Genomic DNA, 25611 nt, shown 5'->3' on the forward strand with positions numbered 1-25611 from the left:
GATAATTTTTTCTATATATATTTTTAGTTGTCCAGATAATTTATTTGTATTTTTAGTAGAGACGGGGGTCTCACTCAGGCTGGTCTCGAACTCCTGACCTCGAGCTATCCACCCGCCTCGGCCTCCCAGAGTGCTAGGATTACAGGCGTGAGACACCGCACCCGGCCCCTTTTGTTCTTTTCTTTTCTTTTCTTTCTTTTTTTATTTTTTAATTTAGGGATGGAGTCTAGCTCTCTCACCCAGGCTGGAGTGTAGTGGCAGGATCATAGCGCACTGCAGCCTCAAACTCCCAGGGTCAAGTTATTCTCCCACCTCAGCCTCCCAAGTAGCCAGGACTACAAGCACACACAACTATGTCCTACTAATTTTTTATTTTGTTGTAGAGATGAGGTCTCCCTGCCCAGGCTAGTCTTGAACTCCTGGCCTTAAGCAGTCCTCCCACCTTGGCCTCACAAAGTGCTGGGATTACAGGTATGAGCCACCACATCCAGTCTATATTTACATTTCTATGATTTATCCTATAAAAATCTTATGGAATAATGTTTCCATTCCATAAGTCTTTACCTTGTTTTTAAACTCATGTGTAATTCTCAAGCAGTAAAATTATCTCTTTTTAGTGTTAGGCAAGTTTTTAAAAATGCATACCATCTTGTAATCACCACCAAAATCAAGATGTAAAGATACAGAATAGGCCCATTGCTCCAGAAAACTCTTATGTTCCTGTTTAATCAATCCCTCCACTCCAACTTATTATTCATATAAATGGGAACATATAATACATTGATTTTTGAGTCCGTTTTCTTTCACTAAGCATAATACATTTAATAATCATCCGTACTATTGCATGTTTTAGTATTCTTTCCTTCTAATTGGGGCATAGTATTCCATTATATGGAAGTACTATGGTTGGCTCACACATTCACTAGTTGAGGGCCATTTTTGGTTTCTAATGTTTGGCTGTTAATAACAAAGCCACTACAAACACAGACATAAAAGTTTTTGTGTGAAAAAAAATTTTGATTTTTCTTGTTTAAATATTCCAGAGTAGAATGCCTTTGGATAGTCCATGTATATTTAACTTTACAAGAAATTGCCAAACTGTTTTTCAAAGAGGCCATACTATTTTGCCTTCCCAGGCAACATATGAAGATTCTGGTGTACATCCTTGTGAGCATATGATATTATCAGTTATTATTTTAGCCATTCTAATAGGTGTGTAGTCATATCTTATTGTGATTTAAATTTGCATTTCATTAATGACTAATCATATTGAACATTTTTAATGTGCATATTTGCTATCTGTATAACTTCTTTGGTGAAGTGTCTGTTAATACCTTTTGAATATATTTTTTAATTAGATCATTTGCTTTCTTTTTTTTCTTTTTTCTTTTTTTTTATTTCGGCATATTACAGGGGTACAAATGTTTAGGTTACATAGAATGCCTTCGCGTCACCCAAGTCAGAGCTTCAAGCATGTCCATCCCCCAGACAGTGCATACCGCACCCCTTAGGTGTGAATATACCCAACTCCACTCCTCTCCCCACCACCTGACCAACACCTGATGAATGTTACTACTATATGTGCACTTAAGTGTTGGTCAGTTAAGTCAGTTAATACCAATTTGATTTGTTTCCTTATGATAGAGTTTTGAGAGTTCTTTGTGTTTGCAAATATATTCTTCCATTCTGTGGCTTTTCATTCTCTTAATAGTGTCTTTTAGCAAGCATAAGTCTTTATTTTAATGAAGTTCAATCCATCAGTGCTTTCTTGTATGGAATGAACTTTTTGGTGTTATATCTAAAAACTTTTGCTTAATCCAAGGTGAGTAATATTTTATCCTATGCTTTCCTCTAGAAGTTTTATAGTTTTAAGTTTTATATTTAAGTCTATGATCCAAATTGAATTAATTTTTGTATACAGTTCTAGGTATGAATCAAGGTTTAACTTTTTGCATAGAGAAATCTAATTGTTCCAGTATCATTTATAGAAAAGACTATACTGTCTCTTTTGAAATGCCTTGAAACTTTGTGAAAAGTAAATTGTTCATATATGTGTGAGTCTATGTCTGGATTTCTTTATGTTCCTTTGATCTCTATGTTTTTTCTTTTGTGAATACTACACTGTCATGATGACTATAGCTATGTAGTGAGCCTTGAAATTGAGTAGTGTGAGTCCTCTGATTTTGTTCTTTTTTTTCCAAATGTTTTGCATATTAGTTCCTTCACCTTTGCTTCTATCTACAAAAAATCTTGCTAGGATTTTGACTGAAATTGTGTTCCATTTATAGAATTCTTTAGGAAAAGTCAACATCCTAACATTATTGAGCCTTACAATCCATAAATGTGATCTCTCTCTTCAATTATTTAAGACTTTGATTTCTTTCATCGGTGGTTTATAGTTTTCAGTATACAAATCCTGCACATATTTTGTTAGATTTATACATAAGTATGTCACATTTTTAGTGCTATCATAAAGGGTACTATTTGTTATATTTATAATTATATATTTCTACCATACAAATGTAATATTGATTTTTGTATATTGACCTGATGTCTTGTGACCTTGGGAAGGATCCTGTGATTGATCCCTCCTTTCCTTCCTCCCTCTTCCCCTCTTTTCTTCCTTCTTCTCACCTTCCTTCCTTCCTCCCTTCCCCCCCATCTTTCTTTTCTTTCTTCTTTCTTTCAGACATTTCACAAATAATTTTTAAGCCTTTCTATGTTCCAGAATTTTTTTTATAAGAACTAAATAAGAGTAAATAAATAAAAAGAAAATCATTGACTTCATGGGCCATTAATGAGATATAAACAATAAACCAATAAAATGTATAATATTTTTTATAATGATAAGTATTCTCAATAATATAATCATATAATTGTGTTAAGCATTGCTATTATGGAGGCTGCTGACTACTTAAGTAATGTGGCCATAGAAGACCCTACTTTCAAGGTAAAAATTGAAGTAAATAAACACTTGAAGGACATATCTTGGCAATAGTTGATGGCAGGATTAACAAGGAAAGTGCCTTGAGGAAGGAGTGCTTGTGCATTAGAGGAAAAGCAAGGCAAGCAGTATGGCCAGGTGAAATAATAGACAAGAATTGAAAAACATGTGTTGAAACTGGACAGTAGGTAGATAATACTGGAAAGTTGGTGGGTTGGTGAATGAATCACACATCAAGGTTCTATGAAGGTGGCATTCACAGAGAGACCATGGAAGCTCTACCCTCCCATTCCCCCACCCAACCTTGCCCTATGCATCTCTTCTGTTTGACTGTTCTTGAGTTGTACCCTTTATAATAAACCAGTAAATGTAAGTAAAATATTTCCATGAGTTCTGTGAGCTGCTCTAGCAAATTATCCAACATAAAGAGGGGGCTGTGGGAACCCTCAATTGATATTCCATCAGTCAGAAGTACAAGTGGCAACCGGAGGCTTGTGACTGGCATCTGAAATGGGGGAAGTCTTACTGGAGTGAACTCTAAATCTGTGGGGTTTGTGCCTGTGTTAACTCCAGGTATTTAATGTCAGAATTCAATTCAATTGTAGGATACTCAACTGGTGTCTGGAGAGTTGAATAATTGGTTGTTGTGGGGGAAAAAACTCACACATTTAAAAACATTCATTTTACCCTTTATCAGATTGAAGAAGACTACACTTTGTGAACCATTGCTCTAAAGTTTGCAATATAAATCCCTAAATTGTCACAATATAACCTCGCATAATACTATACTACTTCATGTATAATGTAAGGACCTATGCTGTGTGCTTGCATTTTCTTCCCCCCCTGTTCTTTGGGCTATCTACTTCTACATAGTTTATAAATTCCATAATACATTGTTATTATTTTTTATTTGTACATTAAATTATGTATTAATAAATACCTGGGTTTTTTGCCAATATATTTAGCATTTCCAGTACTCTATTCTTTGTGCATAACAATTTCCTCCTTCTTAGCTTGAAAAACTCTGTGGAATCATTTTTTTTAACCAACCCTCTCTCTGGGAGGCAGTCCACTCAGAATGATGGGGCTCTGGAGTCACGCAGACCACCCAGGACCCACTGGATCCCTGTGGCTCCTGCAGTCTGGACTGGAGTTCAGAAATGTCTGTGTGGGGATGAGCAAGATGGAACCTGTATAGCTGAGGTCTCCTCAGGAGAGCATAGGCACCCAGTGCGTAGAGATGCAATATGGTGCCTGCCATCCAGCTCGGGTCTGTGGGGCAGGAGGCACCCTGGGGGAGGTGAAAGCCTGGTGCCCTGTCCACAAGAAGCTCTCTGCTGTATGGCAGCAGCTGTCTCTGGGCTCACTTTGGTAGAAGTTCTCCCCAGCAGCTTGGAAGTCTACCAACAGCCTGAGATGCAAGGGTTGGGGATCTTAGCCAATCCACCTACCCTTCTAGCCGGTCTCTGAGCCTCTCTGGGCTTAATCTTCACCAATGCCTTTCTCCTTCTAGTTCTGCTCTGCAACCTCTTCCCATGGAGTCTCCTGTAGATTCAGGTACCTTTCCTTCAGACCCTCTTTTAATCCAGGTTTCTCTGTCTGTTTGTTTTTTCTGTTTCATTTAAAATTTCTCCTTCTTACAGAGACACTCTGGCTGGTGGTGTCTTTGGTCTGCATCTTGCTGGAATCCCACAATCCATTAATATAATCTACCAGAGCTCACTCAAGAAGAAACAGATAATCCCTTCTATTAAGTATGAAATGTCCAATTTCCCTAAGTACTAAGTTTGACAGTTGATATCTGACATTTCACTTTGACAGTTATTTTTTTATTTTTATTGTGAAGGTACATCCTCAGTCTTTCAAATGCACATTTTGGCTTGTGATTATCTTTCAAATTATTTTTTAGAGCAATTTTTGTGAAACCATGGATAAGTCAAAAATTCATGTTATTTTTGAATATGAGTTTTGTCATGGAGCCAATGCTGTGGAGACAGCTAAAAGTATTAACAAAGTGTTTGGGAAGGATGTGGCTAATAATGTACAGTATGTAGATGGTTTGAGAAGTTCTGTTCTTGTGATTTTAATATTGAAAATGAGCCATGTGGGCGACCTGAGACCAAGGTGGATAATGATAAGCTGAAAGCTGTAGTAGAAGTGAATCCATCTCAACCTACATGTGAATTTAGCAGCAAGGTTTGACATTATTATTCCAAAAATATTGGACCATTTGAAACAAATTGGCAAGGTAAAGAAGCTGGATAGATGGGTTCCACATGAATTAAACAAATATCAGAAGAGAAATCATCTCAAAGCTTGCCTTTCTTTGCCATCACTACATAAAGGTGAACCATTTCTACACCGTATTATTACATGTGATAATGGATTCTTTTTGACAATAGAAAGTGTTTGGCACAATGGTTGGATAGAGATGAAGCACCAAAACACAGCCAAAAACCAAATATTCATCCAAAAAAGCTAATGGTGATCTAGCACTAGTATTATCCACTATAGCTTCATGAAACCTAGTCAATTGATTACAGTGGATGTCTCCTGCAACCAGCTGGATGAAATGATGAGGATGCTTGCAATTAAGCAGCCAAGATTGGTAAATAAAGATAGGACAATCCTCTTTTAAGACAATGCTCAACCATATGTTGCATAAACAACACTGCTCAAACTATAGCAGCTGGACTAGGAAACTCTCTGTTATCCACTGTATTCATCAGACCTGGCACCAACTGCCTACCACTTCTTCCAGGCTTTGGACCACTTCTTGCAAGGAAAAATATTCCAAAAATTGGACAGACATGTTTGTATCGAACTGAGGAGACCAGGAATGGAAGACATCCTGGCAGTCTCAGTGTTCTTGTGGGACTGATATAAAAAAGTATAAGGTAAATGGTAAGATTCAATCTGATTGTGTCCTGATTAACAGTGCGAGTAGAACTGCAGGTATTTGAGGGAAAATGAGGTGAAGAGCTTTACCAGGATCTTGCAGTGGTGCCACCAGCCCTGGTTTGCTACCTTTAGACTTCTTTTATGCAAGAGATAAACTCTTTTGTTTAAAACTTTGCTATTTTGGGCTTTTCTATTATGTGCAACCAAACTGAATTGCACTTGATACTGTTTTCTGTGATGTACTTAGAGCATAGAAACTAAAATTTAATATATTAGGTTATAGTATTTCATCAATGTTGAGTTCTGACAGTGAGACGAATTAGCATAAGACAATTTGTAGATCCAGAACAAATTTGCCTTAGCTTAGTCTCAGGAGCTTAGAATGCCTTCCATAGATAGATGTGGAAATTTTTCAAAGAAAATGGTAAATTTGAGCCTTCAGAAAATTACCCCACTACCACAAGCCACTTGTTTTGGTTTCTGTTTGATTTAGCAAAATTAATAGAAGATTCATTCTCTTCTACCTTTAAGGCCAGTCACTTCACTTTCATTGTCAATGTTCCTAGGGAAGAGAGTTATTATGTTAAATAGGTAATTAAGCCAAAGCCTCTGTTTTTCCTGACTTAGTTTCCGAGTTGTTATGTTCAGATAAAGTTGCTCCGTAGGAGTAACGAATACACAAGCAACAGCGGAGGAGGAGAGCCACCCGGCAGTGCTGGGCAATTGACAGATGAGACCAGCGGTCCCAGGATCTCAGCACATCTGCTGCCTCTCTGCGAGAGTCATCCATCAATGCTTGCCCGAAAGGGGCCAAGCACCCTTTGTGTCCTGCTCCATGTCTTTGCTTCCAGCTGCCTCACTAAACATGGCAATTATTGTCATGCCTGAGTGGTCAGGCCTCCCACATCTCAGGCTGGTCTGAATGCTTGATGGATGCTTTAATTTTGGCCCTGGTGAAGAGCAGCATACATTTCAGTTAAAATGTGGCCAGAAATCCCTCCTGAGCAATGCTATGGAGGCAAGAGAGTATGGAGGACTAAGAATTAAAGACTTGAGCTCAAATCTTGGTTTATTCACTTGCTGATTATGTAAGCCTAGGTAAGTCACATAACTGTTACTAGTGTCTGTTACTTCTGCTACAAATGACCCAAATCCACTGAATAGTCAATGAACACCTGCGAAGAGCACAGGCTCCTTCCCATCCATGCCTTACCCTGAAACAGAAAGTCTGTCAATGTTGTAGCCTAATGTGTCAAGTTCCCCGGGCTATAAAACCCAGGGAAGGTTGGTCTCTGCAGATCTTCAGCTGTGGTGCAAGTGAAGCATGCACAGAGGAGACTGTATCTGCCCCAGGCAGCATTCCTGATCCTTGAGGAACTGACTTGCAATGAATTCTGGGCTCCTGCTGTCCTTCATTGCCTATCTTTAAATGATAAACCTATTTCATGTAACTTGTCGTATGTGTACGTGTTCTGCCTCACTGGATTCAGCAAGTTGGTAACCAGTGCACAGTGAACCTGCTTCACAACTCATATTTGGGTCTTCTACTCTTCCCAGCTCTTGAGAATTATACTTCTCCACTCCCTTGTAGTTTGGCCAGACCATGTGACTAGGCTTGGCCAAAGAGGTATGATAAGAAGTGATAATGCATTATTTTGGGCCAAAGTATTAAAGTGTTGATGAGAAGTCTTCAGTAGTACTATCCGCTGCCATTGGTGGTGAAGGATGTTTTAATTTGTAGATGGTGCCGCTAAAGCATCTTTGTGTGCTTAGATTGCTGAGTTGCCACATGAAGAACATTTGTCCTGGAGACTTTCCCAGATATGCACTCAAATTTTCATGAGTAAGAAATATACTCTTGTTGGTTTAATTCATTGAAATTTGGGTGTTGTTTTATTATTTCATCATAGATTGGCTTAACTTAATGCATTTGGTAGGTCTCTGGTCTTGGTTTGGTAAAAAAGACTCTACATAATCCATTCTAGTTGAAACTAAACTGCAGTTTTCCAGTGGCATAATTAGACTATTTTTATTTACATGGGAGGCCTAAGTTGACCTTTGCCTGTAGCTCATGGCCAGTACCACACCTCGGGTTCTGAAAAGGCTGCTTTTTCCCTTGGTCCTTGGTCAAATTAGTCAAGGGTTTAAAGGTCACATTTCTGAAGTCAGATTATCAAAATTTTAATCCCGGCTTTCCCATTATTAGTTCTGTGATCTTGAATAATTGCTCTAACTCTCTGAATCCCGATTTCCTCCTCTAAAATATGGGGATGTTCAGAATTTATAACAGTTAGGGTTGAGGTGGGGATTAAATGAGATGATGCGTGCAAACCATTTAGCCTGATATGTAGTAAGCGCTTAAAAACTGATGTTTATTATTGCTGATGTTTCTATTTTCTTTTCTCATTTCGTGAACACAAGGTCTAAATGAAACGTAAATTTCTCCTTGCTGGTAGTACATGCTTGACTCTTCTAACTCTAAAGAAACTGAGTTCTCCCCAGAAAAAGCTACAGGTAACACTTAATCGGGTAATCCCTAAATGGGAAATGACCAGGCCCCTGATATGAAATAATTACTTTCTTCTTTATATTATTTTATTTTATTTTTTATTCTGACTAAGAGTCCTTTTCCTGATTTTTCTGAACTAAAGCCTTTGTTGCTCTTCTAAAGCCTGCACGTAGTACTCAGCTTTTCCTTTTTTTGTATATGACCCAGAGAGTATCAAGTAAACAACTCAAAGTTACTCTTTTTGAACTTTTAAAGTCTTTCATTTAATAAATTCAATGAAGATAAAACAATCCATCTTGCAAATCTGTTGTGTGTATTCAGTGAGTTAATTCATGTGAAAGTGCTTTATAAACTACACGGAACTCTACAGATGAGAAGGCTTTATAATAAAGTTGCTATAGTTGTTACTCCTTGGATCACAATCTTCTACCTGAGGCAGTTAGGAAAGAGCAGGGGAGTTAAACAGGAAGTTACCTTAGTTCCACATCACGGTGGCTCTGGGATGGGGCTTCGTCTAGCTGCAGCTAACTTACCGTGGGCCTGATGCGGAACCTCATAAACCCAGTGTTGCTGCTGAGGAAGGTTCCCTGCCTCAGCATATAGATGCTTCTAGTTTATTCACAGGAGAAAGGAAGAAGGATTAGTTTTCTTGAATAGGGCAGTTGTCTTACTTTAGTTTTCCTTGCTTCATTCCCACTTAACCCAGCCTTTGTCAAGCAGTAGGCAAGGAATACATTGTGGTCTCCTTGGCATGGCTGGAAAATGGTCCTCAAAACTCAATCCAATCCCATTCAAGTCCTCAAACCTATTAGATACTCACTTCCATTCACTTCTAGTATTTTCTGTGTGTGCGGAATGGCAGGAAGGAGGTGGTTTCAATTATGTGGAGGGCTCTTATATGGAAGAAAAAGCAGGCTTGTTCTGTGTAGCCCACAGGGCTGGAAAAGAATAGATGGGTAAAAATTTAGTGAGATAATTTTCAGATGGATATTGGAGTACTATGAGCTGCAAAGAACTGTGGGCTATAAAGATAAAACTACATATTCCCTGTACTCAAGGAACACAGAGTAGAGTGGAAGAGATTAACATGTAAGCAAATATATACCAAATAACATGATGCTTGCAATACTACAGCACTATATAGAGTTGCTGTGCACATCTCAGAAACAATAATAATGCAACTACCATTTACTCTACCTTCAAAACACTGTGGGCATTCCGAATTTCCAGAATCCAACACTTTTCACTATTGCCATTATTATCACTCTCGTCTAAGACAATAGCTCCCGTATTGTCAAAGGGTCTTGCTGATTCACTGAAGTCTTGTGCAAACGATCTGCTCTCCACACAGAAGCCAGAGGGATCCTGATAACGCACAAGCGCAAGGCACAAATTCCATATCTAGGTGTGGTGGAGGACCTGATACAGATCAAGACCTCTGGCTGGATAAATAAACAAAATAACTACTTTCTGCCATCACTCGTGTGCTCAAAACCTTCTGATGGCTCCCATTTCAATTAGTGTAAAAGTTCTTATAATAATCTATGAGTCTTTGCAGACTTGAGGCCCTTGTTATTTCTCCATCCTCCCCATTTATATCCTGTCTCTTGCTCACTCTGGCAGCCACACTGGCCCCTAACTATTTCTCAAACACTAAAGCATTTTCAATCTTGGGAAATTTGCAGTGGCTGTTCCTTCTGCCCAGTGTGCACTTCTGAAATATAGCTACCTCCAGTGTTTGTTCTCAGGCAAGTCTTCCCTAATTCCTTATTTAAAATTTATTCTTCCATCCACTGGCACTCATATATCCTTTCTGCTTTCTTCAATCCATGGTGCTTATAATGACATCACATTCTATATAATTTTCATATTGACTTCATTTTTGTTTCTTTCTATTAGAATGTAAGTCTCATGAGAAAATAGGGAATTTGTCTATATTTAGCACTTAGAATACTGCCTAGAAAATAGCAGGTGTTCAGTAATATTTATTCATGTATAACTAAGTAGATGTATTTCACTTTAGTAAAACCAGTTTTCTAGAGTGGTAAATACCATTCATTTATAGTCACTTTATTTCAGTCCCAAAGGGAATTAAAGCAGCTTTAAAAATACATTTGCTATAATATTCAGCATCTGTACTTAAATGTCACGTCCATAAAGAGATCTTCCCTTAATGTCATTTGTTTTTAACATGATATCTAAAGGATAGAAAAGCGTTTTAAACTGATAGCAGAGTAGTGGAGTTGTAGCATGAACCCTTCCACAGATAAAATTTATAAAAACTGTATAAACTTTTTAAAAAACTATTTTAAGACATCAGAAAGAATGCCTAAACTGATAGAAGTCTCTGGAGAGTTTAATTGGAAAAACAAAAATGGAAAGGGTAAAGATTGTGAGTTTGTGGGTGTCTGGCATGAGAGAACTGCCCAACCACTTTGACTGCAGCTTCAGAAACAGCCATATTGGCTTAAGGTACAAGAGATAAAAATCTTAGGGCCATAATATCCTGAAATAAAAAAAAAAACTTAGGGCTATAAAAACAGCAGGACAGTAGGAAACTTAAATGGGAACTCTTGCAAAGACAGAACAACAGAAGGAATAAGAATCAATTCTAACTCTGCCGCAATCCCTGGATGACAGATAAATTATAATTGTATGTAGAAGACCCCAGGGAGCCCATATAAAATGCAGGCAAAAATCAAGGAGAAATCTAAAATCAATAAAGTTAGAGCCATGTGGGCTCTAACCTATGAGTTTGCTGACTTTTGTCTTAATCAAATATATTCTCCAACTCTGAGCAGCTCAAGTGACAAAAACTTTAAGCTTCACGGACTTGAGGTGTTACTGGATAAAGCCCTAAACAAACAAACAAACAAAAAAAAAAAACAGCTGAAAATTAGGAGAGAGTCCCTATAAGCAAGAGGCCACAAAAAAGGTAACCCCATTTCTACCCAAATCTTTAGATGAATGCAAAATTATGCAGGCATAGGAGAGACCCCTCCTCCAGAAACAAGGCTAAAAACAAACAAATAAACAATAAAAAACAGAAGTGGAAAGCACAAGAGCAGAGACATCGACTGCTATACAATGCTTAAAAGAGGAAGATGCAGTTTAAATTCTGGCAAGTTAAATTTCTAATAGAACAACACCAACAATAACAACAAAACAGTACCTGAGAACAAAACAACACAATCCAGAGTTGCTATATAATACCATATTATTTGCAGTGTTCAGTCTTCAAGCAAAGATCACTAGCCATGCAAAGAAACATTAAAAAGGTAGTCAATAGAAATTGGCAAGACAACATGTTGGACTTACCAGAAAAGTGCTTTTATGTGTGTATGCGTGTGTGTGTGTGTGTGTGTGTATTTAAATATGGTATCACTAAATAAATAGATTGGTAATCTTAACAGAGAAATGGAAACTCTTGTGAACTAAAATAAAATTTTAAGGCTCCCCCCACCAGCTGACTGAATGGACCCCCTCCTGGCCAAGAGGATATCCTAAAACTAAATTCCCTGCCACAAGGAGGGAGGTCAGACATGCCTCATCATGCCCCCCTCCCTTCTAGGAGATATCCTTTACAGGCCTAAGGCTATGCAAGACAAACCTGCAGGTCCTCAATTTACACAACAAATATACGTCCCCTGGTGTGTCTCTGATTAATAGACCTCTTTATCAAGCCTTTAGACAAAGCTTCATGTCTTTAACCAATTACAAGTCAAAGAATCTTTAAACCCACCAAGATCCTGTAACCCTACGCCCCCAACCACTCAATGATTCCCTTTTTCGGGTCAAACCAATGTATGTTTTGCATGTATTGATTTATGACTTTACTTGTAACCCCCATCTCCCTGAAATGTATAAAACCAAACTGTAACCCAACCACAGTGAATCCATTTGCTCAAGGCTTCTTGGGTGTGGCTCCAGGTCATGGTCCTCAAATTTGGCTCAGAATAACTCTCTTTAAAATTATTTTACAGAGTTTGGCTTCTTTTCTGTTGCCACTATTAACAAACATAAAATCTCAAGCTGAAAAGTAGAATCACTAAAGTAATGTTTTAGTATTTTTTATTGATACATAATTGTACATACATGGGGTGCATGTGACATTGTGATACTTGCATACAATGTGTAATGATCAAATTAGGGTATTTAGGATATTCATCATCTCAAACATTTATCATTTGTTTGTTTTGGGAACATTTTAGATCTTCTAGCTATTTTGAAATATACAACATAATTGCTGTTAACTATAGTCACTCTACTGTGCTATAGAACACCAGAACTTAAACCTTCTATTGAACTCTGTTTGTATTTATTAACAAACCTCTCTTCATCCCCTCAACCTTTCCATCCTCATAATTTTCTCTACCTTCATGAAATCAACTTTTGTAGCTCCTGCATATGAACTAGAACATGTGATATTTGTCTTTCTGTGCCTGACATATTTCACTTAACATAAACAACCTTCAGTTCCATTTATGTTGCTGCAAATGACAGGATTTTATTCTTTTTTTATGGTTGGATATGATTGCATTATGAACACATACCACAATTTATTTACTAATTCATTGATGGACACTTAGGTTTTTGTTTTTGGTTTTGAGATAGAGTCTTGCTCTGTTCCCCCAGTAGAGTGCAGTGGCATCATCATAGCTCACTGCAGCCTCAAACTCCTGGGCTCAAGTGATCCTCCTGCCTCAGCCTCCTGAGTAGCTGGTACTACAGGTGTGCCCCATGATGCCTGGCTAATTTTTCTGTTCTTAGTAGAGACAAGGTCCTGCTCTTGTTCAGGCTGGTCTCAAATTCCTGAGCTCAAGCAATTCTCTTGCCTTGGCCTCCCAGAGTGCTAGGATTATGGGTGTGAGTCACCAAGTTGGTCTGACACTTACCTTAATTCCATATCTTGGCTATTGTGAACACTGTGCAATAAACACAAGGATGCAGGTATTCCTTTGATATTCTGATTTCCTTTTCTTTGGATAAATACCCAGTAGTGGGACTGCTGGGTCCTATGGTATTTTCATTTTTAGTTTTTTGAGAAACTTCCATAACAGTTTTCCAAACTAGCTATACTAATTTACATTCCCACCAACAGTGTAGAAGAGTTTCCTTTTCTCCATATACTCATTAGCATTTGTTTGTTTGTTTGTTTTTCTTTTTGATAGTAGCCATTCTGACTGGGGTGAGATGATATCTCACTGTAGTTTTGATTTGTATTTCTCTAAAGATTAGTAATGTTGAGCATTTCCTTGTCTATCTGTTGGCATTTGTATGTCTTCCTTTGAGAAATATCTATTCCAATCATCTGCCCACTTTTTAATGAGATTACTATTATCATTATTATTATTTGCTGTTGAGTTGTTTGAGTTTCTTGCATATTCTGGATGTTAGTGCCTTGTCAGATGAATGGTTTGCAAATATTTTCTCCCATTCCACAGGTTGTCTATTAACTCTGTTAATTTTTTCCTTTGCCAAGCACAAGTTTTTTAGTTTAATATAATTCCATTTTTCTATTTTTGTTTTTGTTGCCTGTGCCTTCGAAGACTTAACCACAAAATCTTTGCCTAGATCAATGTCCTAAAGTGTTTCCTCTATGCTTTCTTCTAGTACTTTGATAGTTTTGGGTCTTACATTTATATTGTTATTCCATTTTGAGTTGACTGTTGCATATGAAGAGAGATAGTATGGTCTAGTTTCATTCTTCTGCATATGAATATCCAGTTTTCCCAGCATCACTTATTAAATAGGGTGTTTTTCCCCAATGTATGTTTTTGGTGCCTTTGTCAAAAATCATTTGGCTATGAATATGTGAATTATTTCTGTATTCTCTTTTCTATTTTTCTATGTATCTGTTTTTATAATATATCATGCTGTTTTGATTGCTATAGCTTTGCATACTTTGAAATCAGGTAGTGTGTTGCTTCCAGCATTGTTATTTTTGTTCAGTATTGCTTTGGCTATTTGGGATCTTTTGTAGTTCCATATGAATTTTAGTATTGCTTTTTCTATTTCTGTGAAGAATGTAATTGGTATTTTGAGGGGATTATATTGAATCTGTAGATAGCTTTGGGTCACTTTAACAATTTTAATTCTTCCACGGATCAATTGCTTTGGGTCACTTTAACAATTTTAATTCTTCCATGGATCAATCTCAAAAGCATCATGATAGTGAAGGAAGAAAGACATGAAAGACTATATAATCTATGAATAAATTTAAGTTAAATTGTATAAAAGGCAAAAATTTAGTGATGGAAACAGATCAATGATTTCCCAGGGTTGCAGGCAGGAGTAGACATTAATTACAAAGGATTATGAAGAAAGTTTTTGGAGTGATAGAAATTTTATGTCTCTCAATTTTGGTAGTGGTACCTGACTAAATTAATATGTTAAAACATATAGATAGGTGGCTTACAATGAGTAAATTGTATTATACCTAAAATATACTTGAAAATGTCATTTAAAAAATGATTGACACTAGGAAGTTCTGGCAAAGAATGGAAAAGGTTGAAATTCCATACACTTGCTGCTGAGAATATAAAATGGAACAACCACTTTGGGAAACTGTTTAACCACTTCACTCTCAAAGCTAGCTATGTATTGAACAAATATCCCAGGAATTACATGCTTAGGTATTTATCACTCCAAAATGAAAACTTATGTTTATGAAAAGACTCCTACATAAAGGCTTATTGAAGCTTTGTTCACGGTTGCAAATAACAGGAACAAGTATTAATCAATAGGTGAATTAATAAACAAAGTGAGATATATCCATATAATAGGATAACAATAAAAATGAATATAACAATAACAATATAAGTGAATTATTGATATGCAAAAATATGAATGAATCTTGAAATCACTATGTGAAAAATGTCATACACAAAAAGCCTATGTTATAAAATTCCCTTTATAAAATTTTAGAAAATGTCAACAAATCTATAGTGATATAAAGCTAATCAGTAGTTGCCTGGGGATGAGGAACAAGGTGTACATTGGGAATGAGTACAAGTAAATGCTTTGGTGTGATCGATGTGTTTAGATTTTGATAATGGTTGCAATTACATAGGTATACAATCCATCAAAACTCATCTAATTGTACACTTTAAATAGATGAAGTTTATAACATGTAAAATAATGACTTTCTTTTAGGATGGCAAAACAAAATCCAACAGAAATTGTTTCTAACAGAAATTAAAAGAGTTAAACCAATTGCTTACTATGTTTACTCCCTAGCCCATGATAATCAAGTCACATCGTCTGCATCCCAAAGAATACTTTCCTTTCTACTCTTTTTTTCTTAATATATTATGCTAAAGTGGGGTTGAGTAATTAAGATAGGAATAAAATAGGGGTCACTATCATATTTTGTCTACTATATTGCTTTCCCATAAGAAAGCTCTTTAATCTTTACAATAATTTTTTTTACATATCTACTTGATAATAATCCTCAAATCTTTTCTTGTCTAAAAATTAATAGCAAAACTTTTTAATGGTATATTTACATTTCAGGTCTCTAGGATGTGTCTGTAAACTTCCTTTGAGCTTTATCTTTCATCACAGCCCACATGCCATCCTATCCTCTAATCTTACATATTACCCCCCTTTATTTCAGAGTTTGTCTTACTATTTCCTACCCTTGGTCCTTTGCTCAAGCCATCCCTTCCTTCACAAAAACATATCATCTATCTCTATCCTTTGAAATCTTATCCATTTTTAAAATCTGTTCCAGACTGTGAACTACATGAGGTAAGGACTATGGCTATCTCACTCACTGCTGGCAGTCCAAGGCCTCCCAAGACCTCTCAGTGCCTGACACATAATAAGAATGATGACAATGATGATGATAGTATATGCTCAATATATATGTATTGAATGAATAATGTTTTAAGAGACTATTCATGATGACCCTAACTCCTAGAATGGGATGTTGGTGGAATTCCCTCATAAACCTCAACACCTGAGACTGATAGTTAAGGGTTGCGTAGTGAGGGGTGGAAAAGGTGACATGAGAACATTAGTTTTAAATGAAGAGTGTATTGGGGAAGGTGAGAGCAATTACCCAGCCACATGTGGTTGGGAAGAAGATAGTTTTGTGTCACTAGGAACCTTAACTAACTCTTAAATTAGGTCCTGTATTTAAGAAAATAATGCGTGAGGCAGTAGGGCCTGAGGCCACTTCACATGAGTGGGGGTAAGAGCTGGAGTTCTGCAAAGCAGTGACCTTAACTGTAGTATCAGAAAAACCTGATATGCCACAGTCAATTGTCATGTGTTCCATAAGTAGTTCATTATTAATAGTAGTGTAGAATAAATGAATGTTGTACTTTGGATTTTTTAAGTAAGGTAGATCCAAGATTAATTCAGTAATAAAGTTGCTCTTACTTGCCTTCTGATATATTTTTTGAATGGGTCAGAAAACGCTGGGATTAACATAGATGCACAACTTCAGTCTACATGTCCTAGGAGTGTGTGGCATGGGTGCATGCCTTCTGTCACGTGGATTGCAATGCAATACAGGTAGAGCAGTGCTGCTGTGAGCTGTGAGTGAGTGTTTGAGAAAAATAAAAGGCCTGTGCTTGGGGCCCCTTGAAGAAACAATAGAATTAGATATTCAGGTCTGGTAAAACTTGGTACAGCAATAGCTTATGTGTTTTCTAATTGACCTCAACTGTCTCATAGTAAGCAAGGTTCTAGGGATGTAAAAATGAACTAGAGAAAAGAGCCCATCCCCAAGAAATCTAAGATATTGCAGGGGATCTAAAACTCTTCCCTTATGTTTGACTTTCGTGCCTCCTCCTCAGAGAGTAACTCCCTGAAAAACTTTAAGAACTTCCTCCTCTTTATTCGTTCTTCCCACCTTTTCCCCACAATTTGTATTAATATGAAGATAGGTGTTTTTGTTTGTTTCTTTAACATCTGCCCCATCCTATAAACTCTGTGAGAGCAGGGACCACCTCTTTTCATTCACAAGGCATACTCAGGGCTTGATACAGTATGTGGCACAAGGAAACACTATGTAAACATCTATTGAACAAATGGGTGTGAGGCTGAATGAAGTAAAAAATGAGAAAATAAATAAACATGTATAAATATCTGTCTGTTTTAAACTGCAGAGAAGTTCTGTTTGAAGGGGAATGTTTTTTTCTTTTTTCCCCAAAAGCTGTTCACAGTAGCTTATGAGAAGTGTTGAGAACTCCTTTCTGATCAGTATACATGTGTCCAGCAGCACCAGCTGTGACTAATTTCTACTTATTTTCCAGGGATGGACTTAAGAGTTCAGTAATGAGTGGCTCCAGTGGCTTTAATGGCAGCACTATCTGGACATGATGAAGGCCCAGCAGGCAGCTCTTGAACACAGCAAGGGGCAAATACCAGATGGCCAATCTTTCAAAGCCTAGCAGCACCTTGCACCAGTCCTACCACATGGCATTAAACTGCCCACTATTTAGACTGAAACCATCACTCATTGCATCCTGCAAATGCCAAAGGAGGCCCTGATAACTGGATACCCAACTCTAGGGCCCTCGTTGTGCATTAGGTTGACCTGGGAATTGTGGCAGTGTTGCCTGACAAGTGAACATTGGGCCAGGGGAGAGATCCTTGACAGGAGAAAGACGACCAACATCTAGTCTTAGCAACATATGACTTTGAAAGGCCACTTATCTATCTTGAGCCTCAGTTGGCTCATCTATCTAGTGGAGATACAGATAATGTGAAATAAAGCACAGTCCAACTGTTTGGTGTTAACATATGTATGCATATGCAGGTCTGTGTACACAAGAACACTTTTGGTTTATTTCATTCTTAAAATTATATTTAAGTATTTTAAAAATGTTTAAAAATGTTTAATTAAAATATTAAAATGATTTTACATATGCAAGAAGGTACAAATAATAATAAAATGAACATTTATGAAAGCACTACCCATTTTTATGACATCAAGTATATAGTGTATTACAACTCAAGAATATATAATACTATATATCTTTACTTAAATAAATCATCTTTAACGTCTTTCAAGAAAGTTTATAATTTTGCCCATAAAAGCTTTGCATAGTGTCAAATTCTTTTCTAGATTCCTTTATTTTTGGCTGCTATTGCAATTGTATCTTCTCTCTTTTTAAAAACTGTAATTTCTGTTTCCTATGTTTTATATGTTGACCTTATATCTAGTAAACTTAATGAACATCTTTTGTCATTCTAACATTTAATGTGCAAATTTTCTTGGCTTTTCTATATTGCATTATCTTTAACCTAGTTTGGATTATTTTTCATTTCTTATTTATTTATTTATTTTGATCATATTATACCAGCTAGAATCTCCAAGTCAATGTAAACGTAAACACACCGTGAGCACCTTATCTTCCAAAGTTGCTTTGAGGTAATTATTCTTTCTCAGCTTAACAATATTTCTATTTATTCCTAGTTTTTCTTTTTAATCTCAAACCTTTAACTCTGCAACAAAATAGATATCTAATAATTAGCTGAACGTTGAATGAACGTTATAAAATTGTTTTTGGTGAATTACTGAAAGAATGGCACATATAGATAGTGTGTTAAGGATTTAGAGAAGGAATTTGTACTATGGATTCTAATAATGAGGGGATTTTAAAATAATAGATAAAACTTTGAATTGGTCATTAAAATCAAGTGCCAACCCTGGTATTCCTTTTTTATAATTTAATTGTGTTAAGAATAGTTAACATGTGATCTACCCTCCTAACTGATTTTTTACATGTGTAACACCATATTGTTATCTATAGATACAATATTGAACAGTAAATTTCTAGAATTTATTTCTCTTACATAACTGAAATTTTATACCTATCAATTAACAACTCTTCGATTTCTTCTCCCAATGTGTGAATGGATTTAAAAAGTGTGGCATATATGGATAATAAAATATTATTCAGTTTTAAAAAAGAAATAAATCCTGCCTTAAGCCGCTACATGGGTGAGCCTGGAGGACATTATGTTAAGTGAAATAATCCAGTCTTAGAGGGACAAATACGGCATGATTTCACTTTCGTGGTAGCTGAAACAGTTAATCTTGTAAAAACAGAGAGTAGAATGGTAGAATTCCTAAATGGAATTCTCACATCAACTTTAAGGATTAGACGTTATCTCTGCTCTTCCATAAACTATTAAAGGGAATACTGAGGGTTTGAGCCTGACTTTCAGGTTCAGCATCTCTTCATTATGCCCCAGGCCCTCCCTGGGTCCAGGCAGATGTGTGAGGTTTAGATGTGCAGGACAGAGAAGGGGCAAAGACAGGGTCCTATGCCGTCCCTGAAAGTCAACAGTAGCCATGACAACTGCTCCAACGAACTGTATAATCTAAAATGGAAAGGAAGTGGTACTCGGAATAAATGAGTTAACAATTTCTTTGCCTGTCTTCTTAGCTATGAATGAACTAAGGTGTGAGCTTAAAGGAGAGACTGTTTCAGTTCATTGTGCATTGACATTTTGCTTCTGTGACTAGACCCGCTGATTCAGGACATTTCATGTCTCAATCCACAACTATTAACCAATTTTCAGCCTGTGCCTGAGCACCCATAGACAGCTTATGACAGGCGGTGCTGACTGAGAATGTTAGTTCACCGCTTTATAGTGGGACCCTCATTGGAGATTCCTTAAGGAGACTTGTTTGTTGAATGAGATTTTTTTTTATTTTTTTTATTTACATTTGCACCTTGGATTCTGACAGGTTGATAAATGAACTCTCCTGACCTAGTTCATTGCTAGGAATCACAGACTCATGGTTAAATTCAGCTCTAAGTTTTTATTGAGCATCAAGTAGGTTACCAGGTCCTGTGCTAGATACACTCAGAGACACCAAGACAAGTAAGAAATTTCCCTTGCCTAATTGGGATAAAGTCCATTATTTTCCTGGGTCCTCAGTCACCTAGTGTGAGATACCCTCCAATGCCGTTTCTCTATACCTCATTTTATAAGATTTTGCTTCTGCATAATATTCTTAAATCTCTTGAGCAAGGAAGTGGGTATGAAGGGCTCAGCAATAGGATGAAAGATAATTTTAGCCCTAGCATAGAGAAGTAAAAAATGACTCCGGAAAGTGGTAATGAGAAGCAGAATGAGTGCAGCATTTGCAGGTGTTAAAAATGTTGCAAAAAAAAAAAAATCTGTACAAATGAATGTACCTCAGGGAAAATATTAAGAAAGGGGGATAGGGAAGGTGCCACCAGCATGGTGCAAAGGAAGGAAAGACTAGGAAGACAATGCTGTGTGTTGAGGGCAAGGAGACTGGCTGTGTTACCAGATTTGTGCTCCTCTGTCCTGAGGCTGCCTACATAGGCATGGCTTTGCCCCATCGGCTGGCAGTGGGCATGGAGCAAACCACAGTCAGTGCAGAGAGCTCTCATGCCTTCACATTCGACTTCTGAGGATTCTTCACCATGTTGAAGTTTTCTAATTTTAGTCAGACCTTGGCTTAAATGCCATCCTGATAAACCCATTTGAAATAACACCCCTAGTCAATCTCTGTCACTTTTATTCTTTTTATTTTTCATCTTGGCACATGTTACTCCAAATTTATTTGTCTGTTTGTTTATTTTGTGTTTCCCTTCTCTAGGAAGTCAGATTTACAAAAGCGGGAACTTTACCTGCTTTGATTCACTGATCCATTTCTAGTGTCTAGAATGGTGCCTAAAAGCGACTAACATGGACACTTTGTTATCATTGGGCCTAAATTTTCTTAAAGTTGTTTATCTGACTCATTCAGACCACTATTCTCTTTGTCAAAGTTCAGGATATTTTCTGAGAGTCTCTAAGATGCTCTTTTCCAGATGAATTGTAAACTGACTAGTAATTTCCATTCTCCAACAGAAAGCAGAAGTACAACAGGCCTTTCTCAAAGGCCGGTTCAAAACCCACCTGGTACCTCTGGCAGTACACACACAGTAACTGTTTTAACTAAAAGCTGCCAAAAAATAGCCAAATGACCCTTTCCTAACCATTTTTTTTTTCAATAAAGATGGTATAGTTTTATTTTGTTCTGTGCAGTCTGATCTAAATAAGCATATGGAGAGGGAAGGGAACAAAACCTATGGCCAAGATTATCTCTGATTTTGCAAATGAAGAACTGAACACTAGCAAAAATGAGCAGACACATGCAAACGAGATGCCTGAAGGCTGGTGCTCATAATAAACCAATTAACAGGTTTTGAAACTTGTCAACTTGCAGTCTTCAGGTAAAGGAAAAAAAACACATCCTGAAAACTGTAAAAATGGGCAAATTGAGCAAGGCCATGTCAGACTTCCCTACTTGAGCTGAGAATACGTTTTTGTATCCAAAATAATAAAACAGGCACAATGCTGACAGAATCAATTGTATGATTTTGGATTCAGCAGCTGCTTTTGAAAATTATGAATGATTCATAAATAAAATTTTAAAAAATTGGCCACAAAATCTCAACAAATACCAAAGAAATAATGTCTTTCAGGCATCATTCTCTAAACATAATGAAATATGTTGTCAGAAAACAACAGAAAGCTATATTTAGCTACAGACAAAATCCAAAATAGCACTTGAAAATAATTTCTTGGTATGAAACAAACAAAAACTCTAGCAAAAAATACATATATTTATAAGTAACTAGAAATAAGTTAAATGAAAGAATTAAATATCAAAACTTGTAGAATTAGCCAAAGCATAAGAAAAATGTGTAGTCTAAATGCATATGTTAGAAAATAAGGAAGATTGAATATTAGTAAGCTAAGTATTGTCCAAAACAGTTACAATGAAAAACAACAAAATAAAGCCAAAGAGAGTACAAAAAAGAAAATAATAAAACTATGAACAGAAACTAATTATAAAGAAAACAAACATAAGAGATAATCAACTAAACCAAAAGCTGGACATTACAAAAGATTATTAAAATGAACATTTCAACAAGATTGGATGTGCAAAACAGGGGAGAAGTAACAAAAAATATTTGAAACTAAAATAGGGAAAATGGACAATGGCTTTTGCTACACTTCAGTAGACCAGGTAATGAAGAATGGGTTATAGTTTGCAAAAGTATGAGACAAGCTTTGGAGCAAGACCTTGAAAAGGTGGATCACTGTCTCTTAGAAGTTGAATTAGGTTAATAATATCTGGAAAACCAGAGATGAATTGCCAAAGAACAAGCTCATCACCAACATCTAATGTCCAGGGCTCAGGTATCTCCAGTAGGATGCCTTCTTGCTTAAAGACCAGGAAATGCAAAAATCACCACGTTTTAAGTGTATATTATTTGTCAACCTTTGGTCTTTGGCCTCAAAGTGTCAAGTCTATATCCTGTCTGTCAGCTGCTTTCGCTGTAACCCTGGCCCATCTCTCCAGCCTCACCTTAAACCATTTCTCCCACGATTCTCTTCATTCCAACCAGGTGAAACTTACTACAATCCTTTGCCTGATCCAGGCTCTTTCTTGCCTCAGGGCTTTGGCATTTATTTTTCCCTCTATTTGAAAGATTCTACTTCCTTGTCTACCTAGCTAACACCTTCTCATCCTTAAACATTATTTCCTCAAAGAAGTTTTCCTCGAAGTCCAAGATTAGGTTAGGGTCCCCTGCTGTGGAGACCACAGTGCCCTAAATTGATGATTCTGAGCATTCCAATCACATGGCCATTATCTGTCCTCTTTGAGGACAGATTATATTATATAGAATACTTATAAACATGATATAACATGCAATATTAAATGTTACATATAATGATATATTATCATTTAATATAAAATATTATATACTATATATGTATTTATTTATTTATTTTAGTATTTTTTTTATTTCAGCATATTATGGGGGTACAAAAGTTTAGGTTACGTATATTGCCCTTGCCCCCCACCCCAAATCAGAGCTTCAAGCGTGTCCACCCCCAGACGGTGCGCATTGCACTCCTTATGCGTTTATATGCATTATTATATATTATATATTAGTATAATAATATATACACTATGTATAATATAATATAACATAATCTGTATTATATATAATACAGATGCTCCTTGACTTACCTATCATAGGTTAAACTCATCATAAGTTGAAATCCATAAACCCACTGTAAGTTGAAAATATCATAAATTGAAAATGCATTTAATACATTTAACATACTGAACATTACAGCTTAGTCTAGCTCACCTTAAATGTGCTCAGAACACTTCCATTGGTCTAAAGTTGTGCAAAATTGTCTACCACAGGGCTTATTTTATAATAAAATATTGAAAATTTATAATAAAATCATGTAATTTATTGAATTCTGTACTGAAAACAGAATGGTTGCATGGATACCTGAAGTATGGTTTCTACTAAATAGATAATGCTTTTGAACCATAGTAAAGTAGAAAAATTGTAAGTCATAAGTCATCATAGGTTGGGGACCAACTCGATTGCATTATGTTATAATAATATATTATGTAATATATTAATATAATATCACATATTATATGTATAATTAATATGATACAGTCAACAATTATATTATGTTATATTAATATATAGTACTATAATATACAATTATATATTATAATATTTATAATACTGTCAAGCCCTTGACAGAAAAAGCTTACTGAACCTGCTCCATATCCATGACAATGTTATTTAATCTTTCTATGTCTACATATTTTATTTCTTAAGTGAGGATAATTGCAGTGCATACCTCTTAGGGTTATATGAGTTAATAAATGTAAATGCTTTGGAATAGTCCCTGGCATGTTGTGAAAACTCAATCAGTATATGCTATTGTGATGATTAACAATCACACCTTTCTCCCTTATGGAATCTGAAATAATTGAGAAAGAAATACTGATGTGTTTTGTATGTTTAATTTATTTTAAGATACTTATGTGGAACATACATTGTGTCTAACACTCTTCTAAGCACTTTATAAATACTAACTTATTTCTTCTTCATAACAGCTCTATGCAGTAATTACTATTATTATTATTGCCATTTTATAGATGGGGAAACTCAGGCACAGCAAGATTTTTGTAACTTGCCTGAGGTCATACAGCTAGTAAGTGGAAGAGACCCTGTGAAGCTGGGTTGGGGACAGCACCTGAGCACTTGGCCACTGCTTACGCATTGAATTAGGCTGGTTTTCCTACCTGGTAGCAAGTGGAGAAACCTTTCCTGGTAGCAGGAGACGTGCGATCTGCCAAAGGGAACTGAGATCCTGCAGGAGAAGAACTTTCTCCTGCGCACTGCAATCAGATCACCTGCTCCTCTTCTCCAGGGCTTAAGTGTGTCAAGATTGGGGAGGGAAATACACTGTCACCTCTTACTGTTCCCTCCTGGGGAGAGGAATAGGAATCTTCTTCTCACTGCAAGCCTGAGGAGTTCAGGTGAGGGTCCCCCTCCAACGGAAGCAGAACTTACTTCTAGAGGAGGCTTCCCTGCACTCACTCAGGACTTGCTGGAAATGGTTTATCTGCATAAAGTGGCAGACACTAGGAATCATTGTCCAGGGAGGATTGGTGGTGAGTCACTGCTGATAACAATAGAGGCAGAACTGCTCTCTTGAAGAGGAGGTAATCAGTAACAAGATCTAACATTTACTGAACAAATACTTGCAACTTATCCTCCACTCTCACAATCACCCTCTAGGGTGGATGTCTTTATGCCTATTTTACTGATAAAAGAATTTAAAGTCATAGAGAGTCAGTAATTTGCCCAATGTCACATGGTAAGTAAATGGCAGTGCTAGAATTTGAACCAAAATAGGTCTAAATTCAGAATCAAATCTCATAACCCCTGGACTAGATGCTAGACAAGGTCTTAAGCTGATTATTACATGTCTCCGAGCACCTGACAGTGGGGAGAAGTTTGCACTGTGGCCACCTGGAGGGATGGGACAGGTTCTATTGGTGTCTGTGGCCCCTGTGTGTGCTCACCATGGAGCAGATGCTCCCCCAGGAGGCCTAACACTTGTACCCTACACTCCCACGGTCCAACCCGGAGATTTTGTTAAAGTTCCTAACCATTTGGAGAGGCTATTAGTGCCATGATTAAATGCACAGTATGTGTAGTAAGCAGATTGTGGTTCGATTTCTAGAACTTCCCCTTACAATTCCCTCACCCAATAGGTAGCCATATCTCCAGGGTGTGCTGTCAAGATTTCCTGAGCACAGGTAGTAAAATTCCTAGCTCAAATAAGTCAGGATTATTCACTGTCTCTACCACCACTGCTACTACTATTGGGGTTCCAGTTTCTTCTTCTGTAAAATGAGATGTTTGCAAAAAGTTCT

The sequence above is a fragment of the Lemur catta genome, chromosome 9 (assembly GCF_020740605.2).
Source record: "Lemur catta isolate mLemCat1 chromosome 9, mLemCat1.pri, whole genome shotgun sequence".
NCBI classification, from domain to species: Eukaryota; Metazoa; Chordata; class Mammalia; order Primates; family Lemuridae; genus Lemur; species Lemur catta.